Source organism: Cupressus sempervirens, chromosome 9, assembly GCF_028749045.1.
Source record: "Cupressus sempervirens isolate cs-2001-9-10 chromosome 9, ASM2874904v1, whole genome shotgun sequence".
In the NCBI taxonomy this organism is placed as follows: domain Eukaryota; kingdom Viridiplantae; phylum Streptophyta; class Pinopsida; order Cupressales; family Cupressaceae; genus Cupressus; species Cupressus sempervirens.
In genome coordinates this window covers 634,726,807-634,747,098 of record NC_143126.1, presented here as the reverse complement: position 1 = coordinate 634,747,098, position 20,292 = coordinate 634,726,807, and positions in this window count along the sequence as shown.

Sequence of the window (20,292 nt, the reverse complement as noted above, 5' to 3'; positions counted from 1 at the left end):
CAATAATATATGATATTATATCTTTGTTATATATTAAAGTAATATTTAAATTATGATTCATATATAACATATAATCATATATAATGTAATAATATATAATATATAGTCATATATATTATTATTGTAATATATAATCATATATTATTAATATTAATATATATTATTAATATTAATATATATTATTAATATATAATTATATATAACTATTATAATACTATAATAACTACCTTATTAAATATATTAATATTAATGAAAAGACACAACCTATGAAGTGTTGGATATATATATTATATATATATCTACATATATATATATATATATATATATATATGAGAATATTAATCGTTAAAGGACATCAGATATGAATTATAATGAAGGCTTATAGGAATTAAGAAGCAAATTAGATGAAGATATAACGAAATGAATATAAATTGAAGGAAATTCGTAAAGGTCCCAAAAGGGGACATTACAAGTGGTGTTAGAGCACAGATCCTGCTAGCCTATGAGATTTATGGAAGACATTAAATTCCAAATCATACATTAGAAAAAATAAATTTCCAATAATGGATAAATATGCTTGGAGAATTTGAAGTTTCTCTTATTTATTTATTTTTGAGTTGTATGGAAACAATAGAAAGGACATATTTTTGAAAAAGAATATATGGTCATTAACATGACTAACAGATGTAGTCCATGGACACTTAGACCTGTGCATCTTTGAAGGAAATCACCATTTATTGATGATATGCATATTGCATCAATTTAAATTGTTGTCGAAGGTATTGGGATTATCGCTAGATTATGTTCAAGACTTTATTTGAGATTGATATGGAAGGAATGTGTTGAAGGTATGGTTATACTTCAAAATATGTTATGCAAAGCTATTGCAATAGGACTTAAGATGCAATGTGGGATGACTTTGGTAAAGTCATAGTTGAGCTACTGTGCAAATGGAGTTGTGCACATAATATAATGATAAAATTGGAAGCTATGCCATAGGGCCTGAAAGAAAATTAGAATTGAAAGCGTCTATGGAAACAACATGAAAGGAAGAAATTGGGCCATCTTTAGACCCCCACAGCACACCATGCTCAAGATATCTTCACCAATACAAAGAGAAAGAGATCAAAGAGATCCTCATCCAAAAACATTTATAAAAACCTGTGTACTTATCAATTGCTTCCATGAGCCAACTGACTTGACTATATTAAATTTTTTTCATAGGAGTCTATTTGTGTTTGTCCAAATGGAAATTTTCAGTGGACTAGCGAGTGAGGGTATAAAGAGTTTCCTAAAAATATGGTGAATGAGATCAAGCACCTAACCAAGGTACTCAAGGATGCCAAAAGCATTGCCAAGGAGATGGCTAGTGTGAATTTTGTAAAGTCGTAGCTGATCTTTATTCCACATATCAAGAGGAAGGGTAAGACTCTAGGTAACTAATTCCTTTAAGGTAAATATGTATTTTGTACTGTTCTACATTATGATGAAATATATCACTTAATATTTATGATAGACTATTTAACATTATTATAAATATATGATTCATACATACAAATATATATATATATATATATATATATATATATATATATATATATATATATGGTGGTTCATAAGAGGGATATTTTTCAAAGAATGCTATTTAATAACTTGATATTATGAATCAAATGGTATAAGCAAGATTAAATATTGATGCATATGGAGGCAGTTTATGATTTGATGTATATGAGATAAGTATTTGTCTTTATTGAGTATCACATTTATTTATTTACTCATTACTTAAATTTCATTACTTACTATTAAAGTTATTTTCTTTGATCTATTCCTCTAAGGATGTTATTGTATGGAAAATTAATCAGATGGATTTTGACACTTCTTCAAAGAGGAAGCTCAAATTAATTAGTATGGTACAAGGATTGGTTGCCAACAAAGAAAGAGAGAATACACTTGCGGTTCATGATGGTTATATTATTGGTGACAATAGAGAAGGATGATATATTTTCTTACAACACATGGAGTATGAAGGGGAATAATTAGTACATAGAATTAATATATATATATATATATATAAACAAGCAAGTAAGGAAGACAAAGATGATATCAAGTGCATAAAGAGAAAAAAAATTTGAAAATATTTAAAAATTATTTATTAAATTGAGAGTGAGAATTTGGGACATCACATAATCATTGTGAAGTAATCAAAGTCATATTAATGATGGAAAACTATTATACAATTAAAGGATAAATACCTTAATGTGGAATGAGAGACCAAGACCATCACAGACTCCCACTTAAGCACCCCACCACATAAGGTATGGAGGTAAGTCATATATCTTCTACATATATTATTATTATGAAATAATTGTTAGTATCTTTCTTATCATTGACATCTGTTGTTCTTGTGATGAATATTGAATAGTTTAAATGTTTACTATCAATAATTCTAACCAAATAAGGAAATGACATTCATTTTTAAGTTGATAATAATCAAAGAACGTTTTTAAATAAAATAAAATTATCTAAGATCATCTCCAAGTTGAGATAAGGCTTGTGGTGGAATGGACTAGGTGACATCACTCGAAGTACCGGATAAAGCTTATGAGTATTGGGTAAGGCCTCGGTGACGGGATATCTCAGGGTACATCATACAAAGGCACCTTCTTGGAAATGATGATTGGAGGAAGGTAATGATAATGAGGGAGAATGGTGAGGCCCACTGATTGGGTAACAGGGCACCCCATTATGGTTTCTCCTCCTATAATTGAATGATAAGATTAACTATCTAATATTTCAAAGATTATGCTTTAAAGACTTCTTATTGAAAAATAGTTGATAGAATCACCTTAAGATCACAATTCTCCAAGCTAAGATAAGGCCTGTGGTGGAATGGACTAGGTGACATCACTCGAGGTATCGAATAAAACCTACAGGTACTGAGTAAGGCCTACGGTGATGGGATATCCTAGGGTACATCATACAAAGGAACCTTCTTGGAAATGATGATCAGAGAGAGGTAACGGTAATGAGGGCAAACGGTAAGGCCCATGATTGGGTAGCAGGGCACCCTATTATAGTTTCTTCGCCCTGTTGGTGTTTTATTTTGATGTTACTAGTACTAAAACTACTAGGCGACAAAAGGCTTAGTACCTAGATATCAGTACATACACAACCTAAAGAATAGCCAATTCTCATTATCACTTGCATATGCAAAGTATTAGGACCCAACTTCCATAAAACCTTAGACGGTTTTCTACTCTTTTGGCTCTGTAAAACCAGGGCGGGTGCACCCGGGGATGGTTCAAAGATGGAATAATTGTATGAGAATTATTCTTAGTTTAATTTTGATTCTCATCTCTAAATCCTTAAACATATAGGTAAATAATAGACAAACACATCCCTTGAAACAGATATGGCCAAGAAATCTTCTATAGCTCTGCAGATGTTTCTCACAACAATGGCTAAATGAAGCTAAAACAATCTAGGCAGGCAAGTGCTGGCCAACTTTGAAAATCTTACAGGAAAGATAAATGAAAATTGATTTTATGATGTATTTTGAAAAAAGCTAGTTATAATATACTTCTCTTTTGGCTGAAATACTCTCGATCAGTGCCTAATCCATTGGGAATTCAGAGTCAAGTAAATTCTTAGATCTAATTTTTTGCCTTGCAACGAATTTTCATCAGCAATTCTTACCAGAATTTATCATTCAAAAATCCTTATTAACACCCAAGCAACCTCATCACATTCATCAAAGCCTTTACTTAATCCTTTGAATTAACAGCAATAAAAAATGGATGTACAGTCTTACTAAATTGCAATCAATTGCATAAGCTTTTACTCACACAACATCAAGGTAACTCAGTATTAAAAAGGAGACAAAATTCAGAGAAGAACAGATATGGGGACAGTTCATAACTTGTATTCATTTCCTTTGAAAATGATATATCCTTTACAAAAGACCGAGAAAAACCTTCAGAGAAGAAGCACAGTTCTTTTTACATTCATCTATATCTCAGAGATTTTGACAGAAAAAGCATACTATAAATTTCTTTCCAAAAAATGTTTGGACCAAAAAAGACTTAGCACAACACTTAGTGAAAACCAAATTCGGACCCATCTTTAGCCTTGGGATCTCACTTAAATAATGTGAGATGCAACAAGCTTCAGGCTACAGTAGGTGACAGGTGTCCTTCTTTTGAAAAACAAAAAACAAGAATAACAGAAAGGTTGATTACAACAGCACTTCTTGGCGGGTCCCTTTCTGTTATGCTTCTTGGTTGTTATGATCTGTTCTCGCAATCATTCCTCATCTTCAGAGTACATATCCATAAGGTCTGCAAGTGATGTATCATCTTCTGTTACATGCAAAATCACTTTAACCTGGGGATTTTCTATGTCATCATTGCTGACTACAAGAGTAACTATTACTCTTACATCTTCCTCGTCATCTTCTCCTGACATCTGTTCACTAAACTGATCTTTCCATCTGTTGAAAGTATCATCATCTGGCCAATCAAAACTTAGGGTTTCTCTTTGTATCTTTATTAAAGAATTGGCATTATCTTCTAATTCATCGAATTCTTTTCTTATATCAGCATAATACAATTGTATCTTTACCAGCTCTTCATTTGTCTTCGCCCAAAACCAATAGCCAGTCTCACTGATGATGTTTGTTATTCTGTTATCAAATAATTCATCCATTTCCTTTTTCCATTTGTCCTTTTCCTTTACTGTATCAACAGTTTCTAAGGCACAAGGAAATAGGGTGAATTTTTTAGCAAGATATCTTGAAAAACAGAGTGTCAATTTCCTCTGTAAAGAATCTCTTTTATTTTCAAAGTTATCTAATTGATTTAATAAATCAAAAATTCTTTCAACCTGATGGTAAGGCATTTGAACTGCAGAGATACAAACAATTGTGACATCATTATTCCTCTGTCTCCACTTTATGTGCAAGAGAGTCTAGTCCATTCTTTCCTTTATTTAACTCATCTATGAGGGTTACAATCCTGGTCAGCTGGTCATAAAAATCTGACCATTGTATTTTATCCCTCAAGTATGTCACACCCTGCTTCCATTTCTCTTCCTGCTGATTTCTAAATTCTATCTGCCACTCATGTAATTTGGTTTTTTCTGCTTCAAATTCCTCTGCAGTATAGAATTGGGGTCTTTCAGGGGTGTCAGGTATCTCAATAATAGGGGTTAATCCCACAGATGACTGTGGGGGATATGCAATTCTCAATGTACTGGATTCTCCCACTTTTCTCTTTCCAAGTACCTTTTCCAGTTGAGATATCCTGTTTTCTAACTCAATTCTCCTCTTCACCTCTTGATTATAGGCTTCCACCACTACTTCATATTTATTATGCATATCCATCATTTCCCTCTCTTCTCTTTCTGCAGTAGCCAGGGCAAATTTAGAATAATCCACATTCATGTGGGCTGCCTGTACATTTGAAGTGTCAGCAACTCTTCTTACAATGATACTCCCTGTCAATCCTGAGTCATCAGGCTGTGATGAAGTAACTCTGGATCCTCTTCTCAGGGACCACATAACAAGGGCAGCTTGATCATTGCTGAATGTTGTACCCAAGAATTCCTCTTTATTCGGATCCTGGAGTCCTAAATTATTTGAAACAGAATTAAAAACTAATGCGTCAGCAATGTCCCAATTGGGCAATAATAAAACATTAGCATTTTTTACCATCTGTCTTCCCTCATCAGGGGTTATATTTTGAAACTCTTGAACCATTTGTTCCTTTATTATATTTTGAATGGAGGTCTCATCCATTTCTGGATGTTCTATTCTCATATTATTGCACCTTTGCTCAAAAATGTGCATGTTTACTCTCCACGCAAACTGATGGAAAGCCCTAGATCTTACAAAATTGTTATCAGACAAAAAATGCTGACTGGCTTGTTCCAAAATAGGGTCCAATTCCCTTCCTCTGAAATCTGTTGTAGTTAATTCAAAACTTGGTACAGGGGTTTCCTAAGGGTTGCCTTCATCAATCTCTGCTTGTGTAACAAAAATTTCTCCTTGTGACCCCATTTGTTCAAACTGCTCACTGGTGAGTTGTTCTTCCTCAACTCTTATTGGGGTTTGAGAAGGTGAGCCACTTTCATCAGGGGATTCTTCCTCCCTTATTATTCTTCTTCTTTTGGGGGAAGGTTCAGGGGGTCTTTCTTCTAGGACAGTGCTGGAAGATCCAACAATCTGTTTTTCTTTATGCACAACGGGCACCTGCTGTCGAACAATAGTATATCCTATTTTCTTCCATACCACCAGTGGACCTACTCCAATGTTGGGAGTGAAACCCAATTTTCTCATAATTTCTCTGGCTTTATCTGGAAAAGAATTAATAAAATGCTGTTTCTTCTCATTCATTACCTCCATTATCTCAGAGAAATTACTCATGAGCTTATGCACTTTATCTGCATTGTTTGCAGCATTACTAAGAGGACTGAAATTTTTATCAAAACAATTAATGAATTCCAAAACTTTTGAATAGACTCTCCATTTTTCTTTCTTTATTTCTTGCTCATGGAGAGAATATTCATTTCTTATTACATCTTCTGGAAAATAGAATTCATGCTGAACTGGACGCAGCTTGATTCTCAATCTAAGGGCAGAGTTAAAGAAACCTTCTGTATCACAAAAACGAGAGTGAGACACTGCCATTTTGTATTGATCCAAAAATTTATGGAGAAAGGCCCACCCTTCTTTAGTTATCACAAATTGGTGGGCTATAGTACAAGTAGGAAAAATTGATCCTGTCCCCCTTTTGTGCAAAAAGGCCTCCTCCACTCCTCCCAACTGCCACAAAAATTCAGCTATCCCTACCTTCAAGGGTACCTGATAGGGTAACACATGGGGTGTTCCTTTGAAACCATAGACCCTGATGACCATTGAGACTGAATATGGGATAATATCTCCCCAATTATGTGAAACTTTTAGATTGTGGGTTTTGTCCATAGGCCTGATAAGGTGCATTAATGCCTTAGGGATTCTGGGATTATCACTCAATAAGAGGCACCTTAGTTTGGAGGCAAAGTGCCTATCAAATCTGACGAAGCTAGCATTTTCTGCTTCCCAGGTCATGTCTGCACTCCATAATTGGACTGGTAGTGCTTCCCCTTATTGTTCTCTATTTAAAACCATTTCTTTACCAAAATAAGTGGCCCCTTTAAAAAGAAACATATGCATCAGTAAGGAATACTGACCCCAAACCTTTTCCACCTTGCCCTGTGCAATCCCCACCAATCCATGATGGATCTCATTTGCCAAGTAAGATGCAAAATCAAAAATTATTTCCACACCAAAAGAAGAGATTTGGGTGGTCATATACATGAAGCTCACCGGAATAAAATCTTCTTCGCCCTCTCCGAAGACTCTGCAAAGGGTCCTATATATCTCGACTGCCCTGGCATTAAAACATGATTTCTTGAAGGGCTCTTTAGAAGATGATGTTATGGTTGGGAGGCCTCCAATTCGGCCTATGTGGGCTTTCAGTGCACCCTGTCTAACTACATCCCTCTTGGATATATATTCCTTTTCTAAATCTGTCAGATTAATGGGCACATGATACATGGTGAGGGGTCCCAGACTAAATACCTTCCTAATCTCCTCGGGACTGATGGTAACTAAAGCCTCACTACCTTAGTGGCTAAGTCATAGTTTTTTTCTATGGCTTCAAGCAGGTCAAAATCCATGAACACGCTGGGAACAACAAGCTTCCCAAGATCAAAATTCCAAATGTTGGCATGAGGGGCATATAACTTTCTCTCTGCAAACCATTTCTTGAATAAACTCAAACCAGTCTGAGCAGTTTGAGCATCCCGGACCCAATTACCCTTATCATACAATCCATCAGCTACCCTAAGCCTAGGATTGAGTGAGGTCAACCTCTTAACTTGCACCATTTCTACAGTGGACTCAGGAAGTAACTCAAGCAAATCATCATGCACATTTCTATCCAGGTAGTTTACTGCTCCTGTAAATCCCTTCTTAGGAGGCATCTTGAGCTATCCTCTTTAAAACTTAAAAGCTCATAGAGATGATGGCAGTTTTACTTACTTGAATTCTGTCTCAAATCTCCTCTAAATTCCTGCAAAATTTCAACGAACAGATAACTTGACAATTTCTTATCAACCTTGGCACGCTTTTCTTTCAGTAATAGCTTCTGCACAAGAATGGCTTCAAATCTTTTCTCGCATGAAATGAAACTGATGCAATCTTTCTGTATTATACTCTATTTTTTCTCACGGATGAAGCTTTCTTGTCTAATTAATACAGAGAGTGGAACTACATTTTTTATTTAAAACTGCGCCGTTGATCTTCAAAGATCCTACGATCATGCGGTACACAGAGAACAACTAGGAGTTATACTTGCCATGTCAGTTATATTACCCAATGAGAGCTTGCCACGTACATAATTCTTTCTTTTGATGGCGCTTACCTTTAAACCCACTGACGACGGAGAACACGTGTCAGCATGTCGCTACTTCGTTATGCATAAAGAACTAGCACCTTGCCATAACGAGGCGGCGACAGCCGTTGATCAGACCAAGAAATGATCGAACGATACGCTACAGGACTTCTTAAGAAAGAAGGCGGTGGGCCCATATCACTATGTCGCTATAATTATCTTCCTTGCAACTCTTCATAACGAGATAGCGAGCTCCGTTGATTCACTTCAAGCTGACGTTCCAGATTTCTTGTACATTTAGTCAGGTAGGCATTAATGAGAATCGGATCTCTGCATAGCTAGCACATGTCAAATTTTATCAGTCACCTGTCATTACACATCATCATAGATCTTGCCGATCTTTTACCATTTTACGGGGCCTCGCTAACTCGCTAACGGTGAAGCACCTCAATTTTCCGATAGCGAGGTAGCGAGCTTCGGCACTTTAAAGGATTCCGTGTTGGAAAAAGCAAGGGGGGACCCGGTAATTACTTCTGTTTAATTAAAACTGATTCTGACAACAGTATTTATGACAGGTCATGCCACCTGGTGTAATTATGACACAAGCAAGATGCAATGTCATCATTTTCAGATCTTCACGTGGCCTCGCTACTTCGCTAACGGTGAAGTGCCTGAATTTTCCGATAGCGAGGTGGCGGTACTTTCAGAAAAATATCAACATTCCGGCTCTGATGTTAGATATTCTAGTGGGTCCTTTTCCCCCTTTTTATGGCGAATTGCTAAGTGTACCTGCACAATAAAGCAATTAAATAGCAAATCTTCGATCGCCGCACATTCACTTCATGGTCCCACCGCTTAAAAACTCGACACTCGCTATCTCGCTATACTTAATGAGCATGCAACTTTCAATAGTGAGATAACGCCAGCGGTAGATCTAATCAGATCTGACGATAGGGACAAACAGTAAGAAAGGTAACCCGGGAGAAAGGAAAAGGAATACGGAAGCATATTTGCTTCTTTTGAATTTTGAAAATTTTCGCACCCGACCATTTATAAATAGGGATGAATGTAAGGCTTACATGGCGAATATTTCTCACAGATGATTTATCCAAAACCTTATACTTCATTTAGACATAGAACATCTGACCTTTCTATGGTTTAACTGAAAAAAATTTTACTGCAGAAAAAGTCAGACCAACACGCCCATATTTAGAAAATGATGAGTTAATAAATGGATTATACTTTTTAGGAGATTGATTTATATATGATGTGTACTAATGATTTTTTTTGGTTGCAGGTTCACAATTAAGGAAATGCATGATGTGTGTCTTATGTATTTGCATCTTGTTTGCTCCGTGTCTTCATCTGTCTACATCATGTCTACTTCATGTTTTCATGATCTGTCTACATCGTGTATGCTTCGTGTTTTCATTTAATGTATATTTCATAAAAAATTTTGGCCTTTTGAATGCAAGTACATTTTGTGTCTATGACAAAGTTTGTATGTGAATGATTTTTCTTGAGGACAAGCAAATTCAAGAGGGGATGGCTGTGATATCCCCATTTGCATATATAAATTAATTATACATAAAGAGTATTTAATATTAATAATTGATAATATTATAATTATATTAAGATATAATTTATAATTATATATTATATAATTATAAGTATTAATTATACATATATATATCTATGAATATTATTATATATTAGATATTTATATGCCATAGATAATTAATACATATCTGTATGACATTAATATATGATATTATATCTTTTTTATATATTAAAGTAATATTTAAATTATGATTCATATATAACATATAATCATATATAATGTAATAATATATAATATATAGTCATATATATTATTATTGTAATATATGATCATATATTATTAATATATAATTATATATAACGATTATAATACTATAATAACTACCTTATTAAATATATTAATATTAATTAGAAGACACAACCTATGAAGTGTTGGATATATATATATATATATATATATATATATATATGAGAATATCAATCATTAAAGGACATTAGATATGAATTATCATGAAGGCTTATGGGAATTAAGAAGCAAATTGGATGAAGATATAACGAAATGAATATAAATTCAAGGAAATTTGTAAAGGTCCCAAAAGGAGACATTACATCATCAATTGATAAGTAGGAGATAATTTCCACAGTAAGTCAAATTGTGATATTGCTATCAGGATTTAACTGTGTGATTTTTGAGTCAAACTCATTGACCCATGTTTCATGAGCAGTGATTCAACATGAATCCATCTCTCATGAGAATAAATGGAACACTTAGCACTCATTGGATCTAGGTGATGCTCACAAGGGTGAAGCACCCGGACTTCCTGGGAGGTCACTCATCCCAATACTACTCCAACCTGAGTGTGCTTAACTATAGAGTTTCCTCCATGGTTAAACCCAAAGCTTGAAACCCCATTTGCAAAACCTTCACCAAGTGTTGTGCCTTATGAACCATTCATTAGAAAGCCCCTTAAGCTCATCAATGGTTCATAAGGCACAACACTTGGTGAGGATTTTGCAAATGGGGTTGCAAGCTTTGATTTTAACCATGGAGGAAACTCCGTAGTTAAGCGCACTTAGGCTGGAGTAGTACTAGGATGGGTGACCTCTTGGGAAGTCCAGGTGCTTCACCCCTATGAGCATCACCTAGATCCAATGAGTGCTAAGTGTTCCATTTATTCTCATGAGAGATGGATTCATGTTGAATCACTACTCATGAAACATGGGTCAATGAGTTTGACTCAAAAATCACACTGTTAAATCTTAATAGCAATATCACAATTTGACTTGTTGTGGAAATTATCTCCTACTTATCAATTGATGAGCTTAAGGGGCTTTCTAATTAATGGTTCATAAGGTACAACACTTGGTGAAGGTTTTTCAAATGGAGTTGCAAGCTTTGTGTTTAACCATGAAGGAAACTTTGTAGTTAGGTGTACTCAAGTTGGACTAGTACTGGGATGGGTGACCTCTTGAGAAGTCTCGGTGCTTCACCCCTGTGAGTGTCACCTAGATCCAATGAGTGCTAAATTTTCCATTTATTCTCATGAGAGATGGATTCATGTTGAATCACTACTCATGAAACATGGGTCAATGATTTTGACTCAAAAATCACACAGTTAAATCCTGATAGCAATATCACAATTTGACTTGCTATAGAAATTATCTCCTACTTATCAATTGATGAGTGTAAGGGGCCTTCTAATGAATGGTTCATAAGGCACAACACTTTGGTGAAGGTTTTGCAAATGGGGTTGCAAGCTTTGGGTTTAACCATGGAGAAAACTTCGTAGTTAAGCGTGCTCAGGCTGGAGTAGTACTGGGATGGGTGACCTCCTAGGAAGTATTGGTGCTTCACCCTTGTGAGCATCACCTAGATCCAATGAGTGCTAGGTGTTCCATTTATTCTCATGAGAGATGGATTCATGTTGAATCGGTACTCATGAAACATGGGTCAATGAGTTTGACTCAAAAATCACATAGTTAAATCCTAATAGCAATATCACAACACTAATCAAGAACTTAGGCTTAGAGATCAACGTCATTTTGTCAGAATTTCTATCTCTCTCCTTTTCTTTAGTGATTTTGTTAGCTATTCTCTTGCTCTTTCTAGTTGTTGCAATATGATATGGATTTTAATCCTCTAGTTCTCAATGATCTTTCCCAACTTGTATTCCTACATCTCTAAAATATTATCCTCTCAAGTTGTTAGGATTCTTCCAAGAGAGCTAAGCTCTAATACCAATTATTAGAAGGATTAATGAGAAACAATATACTAAGATTGGGGGGGGGGGGTGGTGGGTGGAGGGGGAGGTGAATCATGATCTTAAATTTTTACTTACCAAAGCAAATTATTGAATTCACAACTAATTCATCTCATATCTTAGACCTAACATTAAAACTTTAATATTGAAATATAAATTAATACATCAAAACCATGAAAAGATTAAACAAATAACACAAATAATTTGGTAACCCCACAAGGACTTCAATGTGAAGGTAAAAATGGGGTGGGGGTGAAACCCACAAATCTTTACTATTGCAACAATAAAGCTAACCTATTAGGGTTACAATGTTTGATCATAATATATGATCTACCCTATGAGGGGTCTACCATGTCAAAAGCTTCAAGATTGTTAACTCCTACCTTGTTCAAGGATTTCAAACTTACAATTTAGTAAGGACTCTATTAGGATATTTATATAGACCTCTTAGGATCGATTAATTAAGATATTTTCCCTAATTCAATCATGTTAAAACCTAGTCAATACTCGACCCTTAGTTTTCTCTATAAGTTGAGTTTGGAACTCCTCTATACAATATCATTATCTAATCTCCCAATTTGATATCTCCTTTTAGTCCTTCACTGCTTTGATTGCTTTGTCTAATATCCTTTCATACTTAGCCTTTATTCCTCTATTATTTCCTTTTTTTATCCTTCACTTGTGCATTTTTTCACACATACATAATTTCCTCTCTCGTACTATGATCCTAGGGTAAGAACCCTCCTTAAATAGATGTTCTTCAAGATTTTTGGATCTCAAACAATGACTTTATACAATTCATCTCCTTTTGTCATTTCCTTCTAATTTTTTGATTAGTTGATTTGCATTCCTTGGGATCATTACCATTTGTAATGACACATAATCTCCATCTTAAATTTCTCTACAATCATTAAATATTATATAGAAGTTTCTCAAAAATTATTTAAATATTTCTTTGTGCAATTATAAATTCATATGATAAAATTGGTCTACTCTGCATCTGAATGTGCTGACACTCGATCATTACTACTATTCATACTAGCACTCAGATTCTATATACATATTCTTCCTTGTTTTCTTGGCAAAACTATCTTTTAATTTACTCAGTCTCTACTATAGTATGTTGGCTTATAAATAAGCTCAGCATCAATTGGGGTGGTTGGCAATCATTGAATTGTTCAATATGTAATGCAAAATAAACAAGTCCTTATATGTGCTTGATGTTCACTACATGACTTGGTTGTAGTGATGACCATTCAACCTTACCTAGTAAATGACTAAGTGTTTGGAGACTAATAAGAAACATAGGCATAGAGATCAACACATTTCATGTCACACCAATAGAGTAACAATTGTCACCCTACTAGAAGGTTTGACCAATATTGTCTACAAGAATGGGAAGCAATAACTTTCCACTCAGAAGCTCCTATTAACTATGTCTTCGTGGTGCAAGAATATGAAAGTTTGGATAATCAGGTAATTTTTTTATAATAAGGAAAGTTGGAGCTTTACTATTTTCCTATGTCTTCGTTTAGCAATGCATCACTCAAATTGGGTTGTGGAAAATATCTCAGGACAACACTAGGGGATGCAAGGAAAGAAAATAATAGAAATAAAAGACCCTACATAGTTATAAATTCAATCTACCTATACTCTACTTTTGTGCTATTATTATCAACAATACATGCTTGAATGGTAGGATAACTTAGATACATGCTTGATTAATCAGCTTAACACATACGGTTGTTGTGAATGAAACTAGTACCAAAGTAAACAAAATTAGTTATTTTTATCCAAGTCAAGGAAGATAATAACAACAAAATAGAAAGATCTCATTAGTTTTTAAGATAAATGAATCCCATAGAAAGAATTCCAAGATTTATCCACTCAAAACACAATTTATAAATACTAGCAAGTACTGGGTGAAACAAAGATGTTATTGCTTTCATTCATAAATTAAACGGTGTCACAAAATGGCATAGATGATAATATTATCAATTTTATTGACCATAGAATAGTTGAAAATCCTCTTATTTATAGACAAGTATTTATATTTTAAAATGTAGGAATGTCATGAAACCAAGTCATGTCCTCTTCTAAACATAAATCAGAACTAGCCCTACTCCAAAAGGACACTTGTAGTCAAAAGCAATGATCACTTGCAGGTAGGTCAATGACCCATATGAAGACTTTTTCTTATACAGTATAATTTTGATTATCAAAAAAAGTAACAATTAAACCCCTTAGACATTTTAAATAACATGTCAATTATGGTAATTTAAGGGTACATTAAGTGTACTTGTCCTCCATTAATAACCCTTTCCATATGTTCACTCCCAGACCAAATTAGCCTTTTCCCATTGTGAAAGACATAAGGGAAAGCATTCTAGTTATATCCAAAAAATATTTTTTCATTTGATCATAGGGACCTTGACATGAGGCCAGGGACTTCCATCTTCTCTTCCCACATGAAAGGGGCCAACAACTTGGATGGGGATGTAGAAACCCAAATAGAAAAAACTAAAACAAAACATAGAGAACTTGTCTCAAATGAGACAAGGCAAAATAAACAAGGGAACCCAAATTTATTCTCACAAAAATTAGGGATGAGTATGTAGGACATAACAAAAGGAAGCTAGACTTGGAAAATTCCTTGCATTTGAGAATTCCAAAACTTAGCCTTTGAATCACCAATGCCTTATTTTTGTGAAGAAAATCCTTTGAGAATGAACTCCAAGTTTGAACATCCTAACACACCTAATTACATAAAATTTACCGATGGCAATCCATGAGGTGTGTGCTTTGAAAGGGTATATATCATTTAATTCTTAAAGAGAATAGAGAAACCAATCTCACTCAAGACTTCCTTTATTTTTCCTTTATCAAATATTGTCTAATTTTAGGAGTTGTAGATCTCAGTCCTTCATCACATTTATTTTATTTTGAAGGCATGGAAGGTGGTACTTCTTTCATTAGATAGAAAAAAAAATTGTGGGGGTACTTCTTTCATGATCTCATCCTTATGCATTTTTCCTTTCAAGATACTACTTAGCATTTATTTTGATCAAGTTTGAGCATTTTTTATCTATTAATTCCATTCTTATCATGATTCTTCTCTTCCCTTTTCTTACCAACTTATTTGGCCATTGAATTAACCTAAGATGGGAGTAAATTTATCCAAATTCAATGAAGGTTGGTCACTTCCTAAGTTGATGCATGTAGTTATCAACTTACAAAAATAGGGTGATAGGGAGTTTTCAAGATGGGAAAAGGAGCACTTGAATACCATATGAAAAATTATGTTGACTTGCACAGTTTCAGATAAAGCATACCCACCTACTTGGAGGAATGATAAATATGGCCTCCAAAAAAAGGAAAAGACCCAAGAAAAAGACCATAACATGAAATAGAGACACGAATAAAACTATTTACAAGGGCCAACAAAGAAAAAGGAAAAGAAATGTAATAGAATTTATATGGTAAACCTAAAGGTACACCAAACAAATATTTACAAGAAACTATACATATGGTACAATAATAGGTGAAATTGACACACTTATCATGTCTCCTTATTCAAAGTAATGTTTTAGAAAATGTCCATTGATGGGAAATAAGACATGTTCTCCAGTTAGCAAACTAAGATGATAGGTATTAGCCCTACAAATCTCTGAGATTTGATAAGGCCCATGTCAGAGCTATTGAAACTTGGTATGGTTTCCTTTCTTCTTAGGGTCTTTGTCCCAAAGGAGGACTAGGTCCAAAATCTAAAAGACTTTATACCATTTGAGTATAACTTTGTTCTTATTAAAATTCTTGAGGGTTGCATCCCTATATTCTTTAAGGTAGATGAGACTCAAGAATTGGACCTCTATAATATTTTCCTACTCATCAAACTCCCTCATGAAATGTAGAATAGGAATATATAGATTTATGGGGAACATCAGATTCTATCCATAGATTAGATAGAATGGAGAAGTTCCTAAGTATGTGTTGGTTCAGATGTGATATGCTCAAATGGAAAATATAAGCTTGTGGTGCTAGTCCTAGGGATTTCTGTCTAGTAGATGTTTGGTAACCTTTAGGAGGTTCTTGTTTGTTGATTTTTCCACCTTTTTACCTTTCAAATAGTAATTTCTCAAGTATTTCAAGGTAACATTTCTATTGTAAGCCCAATCTAAAAGATGGGAAGAGGTGAATGATGCACCATTGTTATAAACTAGGGAAAAAGGCATCCCAAATCTAGTGATAATGTTCTCCTTAATGAATCAAATCATTATATATATCATGTTTTTCTTGTGTTAAATTTCCTCAAACCATGAGTGAAATAATATATCATTATTAGCATGTACCAATGTCCAGTGGATGAGTTTTATTTTATCTCCCTCGTGAAATCAAATTCCCATTCAGTGAATGGTCTAGCTTCAAAAATTGGCCGAAGGGGCACTGTAGGATTCCACTCTCTAGATGTAGTGGTTTGGAATATATTATATTTACTCACATGATTATGAATGTATCAAAATAAGAAGGGCTAGTAATATCTAGCTGTTAGTATCTAATGGGTGGTCATCAACTGAGCCACATCCATTTCTTAAATTTCCATCAAATTCATTGACCTTTTTTATTGCTTTCTCTTGATTAGGACATCTAAGGCATATGCATTTGAATTTTGATGAAATATATTCCTACCCTTAATCATTAAATGTGTTCCCTTTAGTTGAAGCACATAGCATTTGTAGGTTCGGAGACCCCCTGGACACATATTATGTAGCAAAAGGTACACAAGATCAACATACGACAAGTCTAGAATTTGATTTGTAGGTCTATTGTACCCATGTCCTTTTATATTCCTCGCCTATAGAATAGTTTCATGGACTACATTTCTAAGTCATATTCTTGGATAATGGCCATCTAGTTCCCTTTTCTCTAATTAGGTTCACTCTGGATGAGTTGTGATTTGATTGCCTAGTCTAACATGATTATGTGCACTTTTATTTGAAGAATTTAATGCCATAATTTTTTTACTAACCAAAAAAGGGTGAACATTTGTTTATCAAGGATTTAATACTAGAATTTGGCATTCTTGAATGGGGTGCTCATGAAAGTAATTGATCTCTCCTCTCCTTCAAAATTTTGGGTTAGTATAATAGTAGCAGAGTATGTGGAAGAAAAGTAATATATGTGGAATAGGATATCATAGTTGCAGCCACCCAAGACTAGAGATTTTGTTATAGCTTGTTTATTTTTAAAAGGTCTACAATTCCTATGGACTCCAATTAATTGTACTATCCTTCATCTTTTCATTTGAAGCTTTCATTACTTCTGTGAATCTTGTGAAGAAATACCAGGAAAAGTTTATCTTTGTGACAAAAGAACTCATTTATTTCTCATTGTCGAGCATCTTTAAGTTCAACATAGCATCTACTATCTCAAGGTCAATGGTGATACCCTTCTTAGAGATGATATGTACCAATAGTTTTCCTCTATACTACTACATTTGGCCCAAATTTATGACATTTTTTCTGACAATGGGGAAAATTTTGGTTTTTTTTCAATCACCCCCAATATCATCAAAATACAAACTACTTATAATATAGAAGTCAAAATTACGATGGTTATGTGGTAACGTTAAATGAAAAAGATAAATTTATTTTCATAATTGTGTGTGTAAGAAAGGCACATTTTGGCTAGCGTGAGGTTTGAGCATCAAGTTTTCATGTAAATCAACATTGATGGCTAGATAAGGATGTGTACTTCAAATTTATGATTTGAAAATGAATAGTTTTCAAACTTGATTTCTATGACTTGAAAATGAAATGGAATGAAACTTGACTTATGTGATTTGAAAATGAAATTTTTTGAAACCTAATTTATGTGATTTGAAAATAAAATTTCCTAGCTTGAAACCCAATTTTATTGGAAAATGAAGTTTCTTGAAACCACTACCAATTTTCAAAAAAATACCATCAATTATGACCTAAGAGCACTATAGCTATTGTTGCAATTGGGAAAAACAATTTGTGTCCCCAATCTTTGTAGGATGACTTCCTATTAGTGCTAAGTTGTAGCACAAATGCAAACCCTTGCCCTAACTATACAATAGGCCCATTCCTATGGCATTTATATATTTATTTACTATATTCACAAACCCTGATAATGGTTTTTCAAATTTTCATTGTGGGGTTTGTGGGGTTTTCAAATTCTAGTTTGTGATATTTTTCCATGGAGGGTAAAAATATAAATAGTCATGAATGATCAGGCACTAACAATGTAGTTCCTTTTTGTACATAGATTTTATGTGGTGTTATGATGATAGGTTATTTTCTCTCTCCTCTTTATGTACACCATGCAATCAAAATAATCCTTTATCGATATTAGCTACAACCGCATGAACTCCTTTGTATTCCCCTATTACTTTTATTCAAATATTATATGGATTTTTGGTATGGGCCCTATTTTTTACTATGCAAATTATTATTACCCTTTGGATTCTCATTCCCTCCATGGACCCCTTTAGTTTGTTTAACCCAATTGACCTTCTTAATATCATTTTTTTTATAGCAATGAGTTCTATTTGGTCCTAAGAGATTTGAAGTATGGCTTTTTGACCAAGTGGTAACCTTAAGAATACATTCCCCTATCCACTTCATTCTCACTTGGGGACTTTCACGTTTGGTGCACACCTCCTCTATATCTCAAAGATGAAATTCTTCATCTATCCCACATTTCCCTCTATATTTTTGAAGTTCTCTCACCTCATGAGAAAGGGTTTGACTCAAGAAAAGGGTTACCATATTTCTTCTATTCTTGGAATCACTTGTAGAATTGGTTCTTATGAAGTTTTATGTTTATTTCTTTTATTCTAGGAATCACTTGTAGAATTGGTTCTTATGAAGTTTTATGTTTATATTTTTGTTGGTCTCAAGAAGAGGGGTATCCTCTTTCCCATAATTGAGGAAGCACTAGTAGAATGGGTTCTTGATCTCAATAGCATATCTAGCTAGTGTATGTATATGTTTTGGTGCATACTCACCTATGACTTTTTTACTACCATTTTGATTCATGGCTACTTAGTCTCTTATCATTTCTTCAAAGTAATCATTAATATGATCTCCAATGCTAATAGGGATATCATTTTATCAATATGAGTTACCTATCTTTCTATATTTTAGTTGATGTGTTTGTATATCCAAATATGGATCATTTCCTACTATATTATTGGTTCCTTAGTTTTGGTTTATGATGTTATACTTGTATTATATAGATTCAGATTAAGGTTAGTGTAACTCTTAGATCTCGCAAGTTTTAGACAATAGTTTCATAGGAAGGGCCATTGTTAAAGTGGACTTCCACAAGTGTGAGCCTTGGGACTTCCCTGGTATGTTCAATTCCATCATTTATTTCTCAGTATGCATGTATGATCCTACACACCCATTTGATTTCAAATGATGATATGTACATACTAAATGTTGAGTGTTTTTTCTAAGTACTCCAAAGTCTTTCATTTCTTACCTTTATCTGTACATAATTTATTTATAGTTTCTTTATAATTATCTCCCACAAGTTTAATTTCATATGATCATCTAAATATTATATCAAGCTAAGCTCTTAACTATTTCCTCTTGTTTGATCATCTCATAACTACTACATGATTATTATTGTAGAGGATTAGTTCCAAATGTTAAGAATAATATCATTTAGACCTATTAAGTTGAAATGCTAAATGATAATTATTGTAGAGGATTAGTTTCAAGTATTTATGGAAGTTGTTGAAGAGTGGCCTTCCCCTTAGGGCCTTTGACCAATGTTTACTCATGGACTTGACTGTTGGTCTACATGACTTTATTGAGTCCAAAGGAAAACACATAAGCACCACAATGATCCTAAACACATCAAACAACTTATTTGGTGCTACTTATGTTTCTAGAAATATAATAATGTTATTCACATATATTTTTGTTTGATTTTTTTTTGTCTATAACATAGTCTATTTTAGGTTCGTGGTGTTGTTGATATTAGATTGGTTTTGACATATGAGTTTA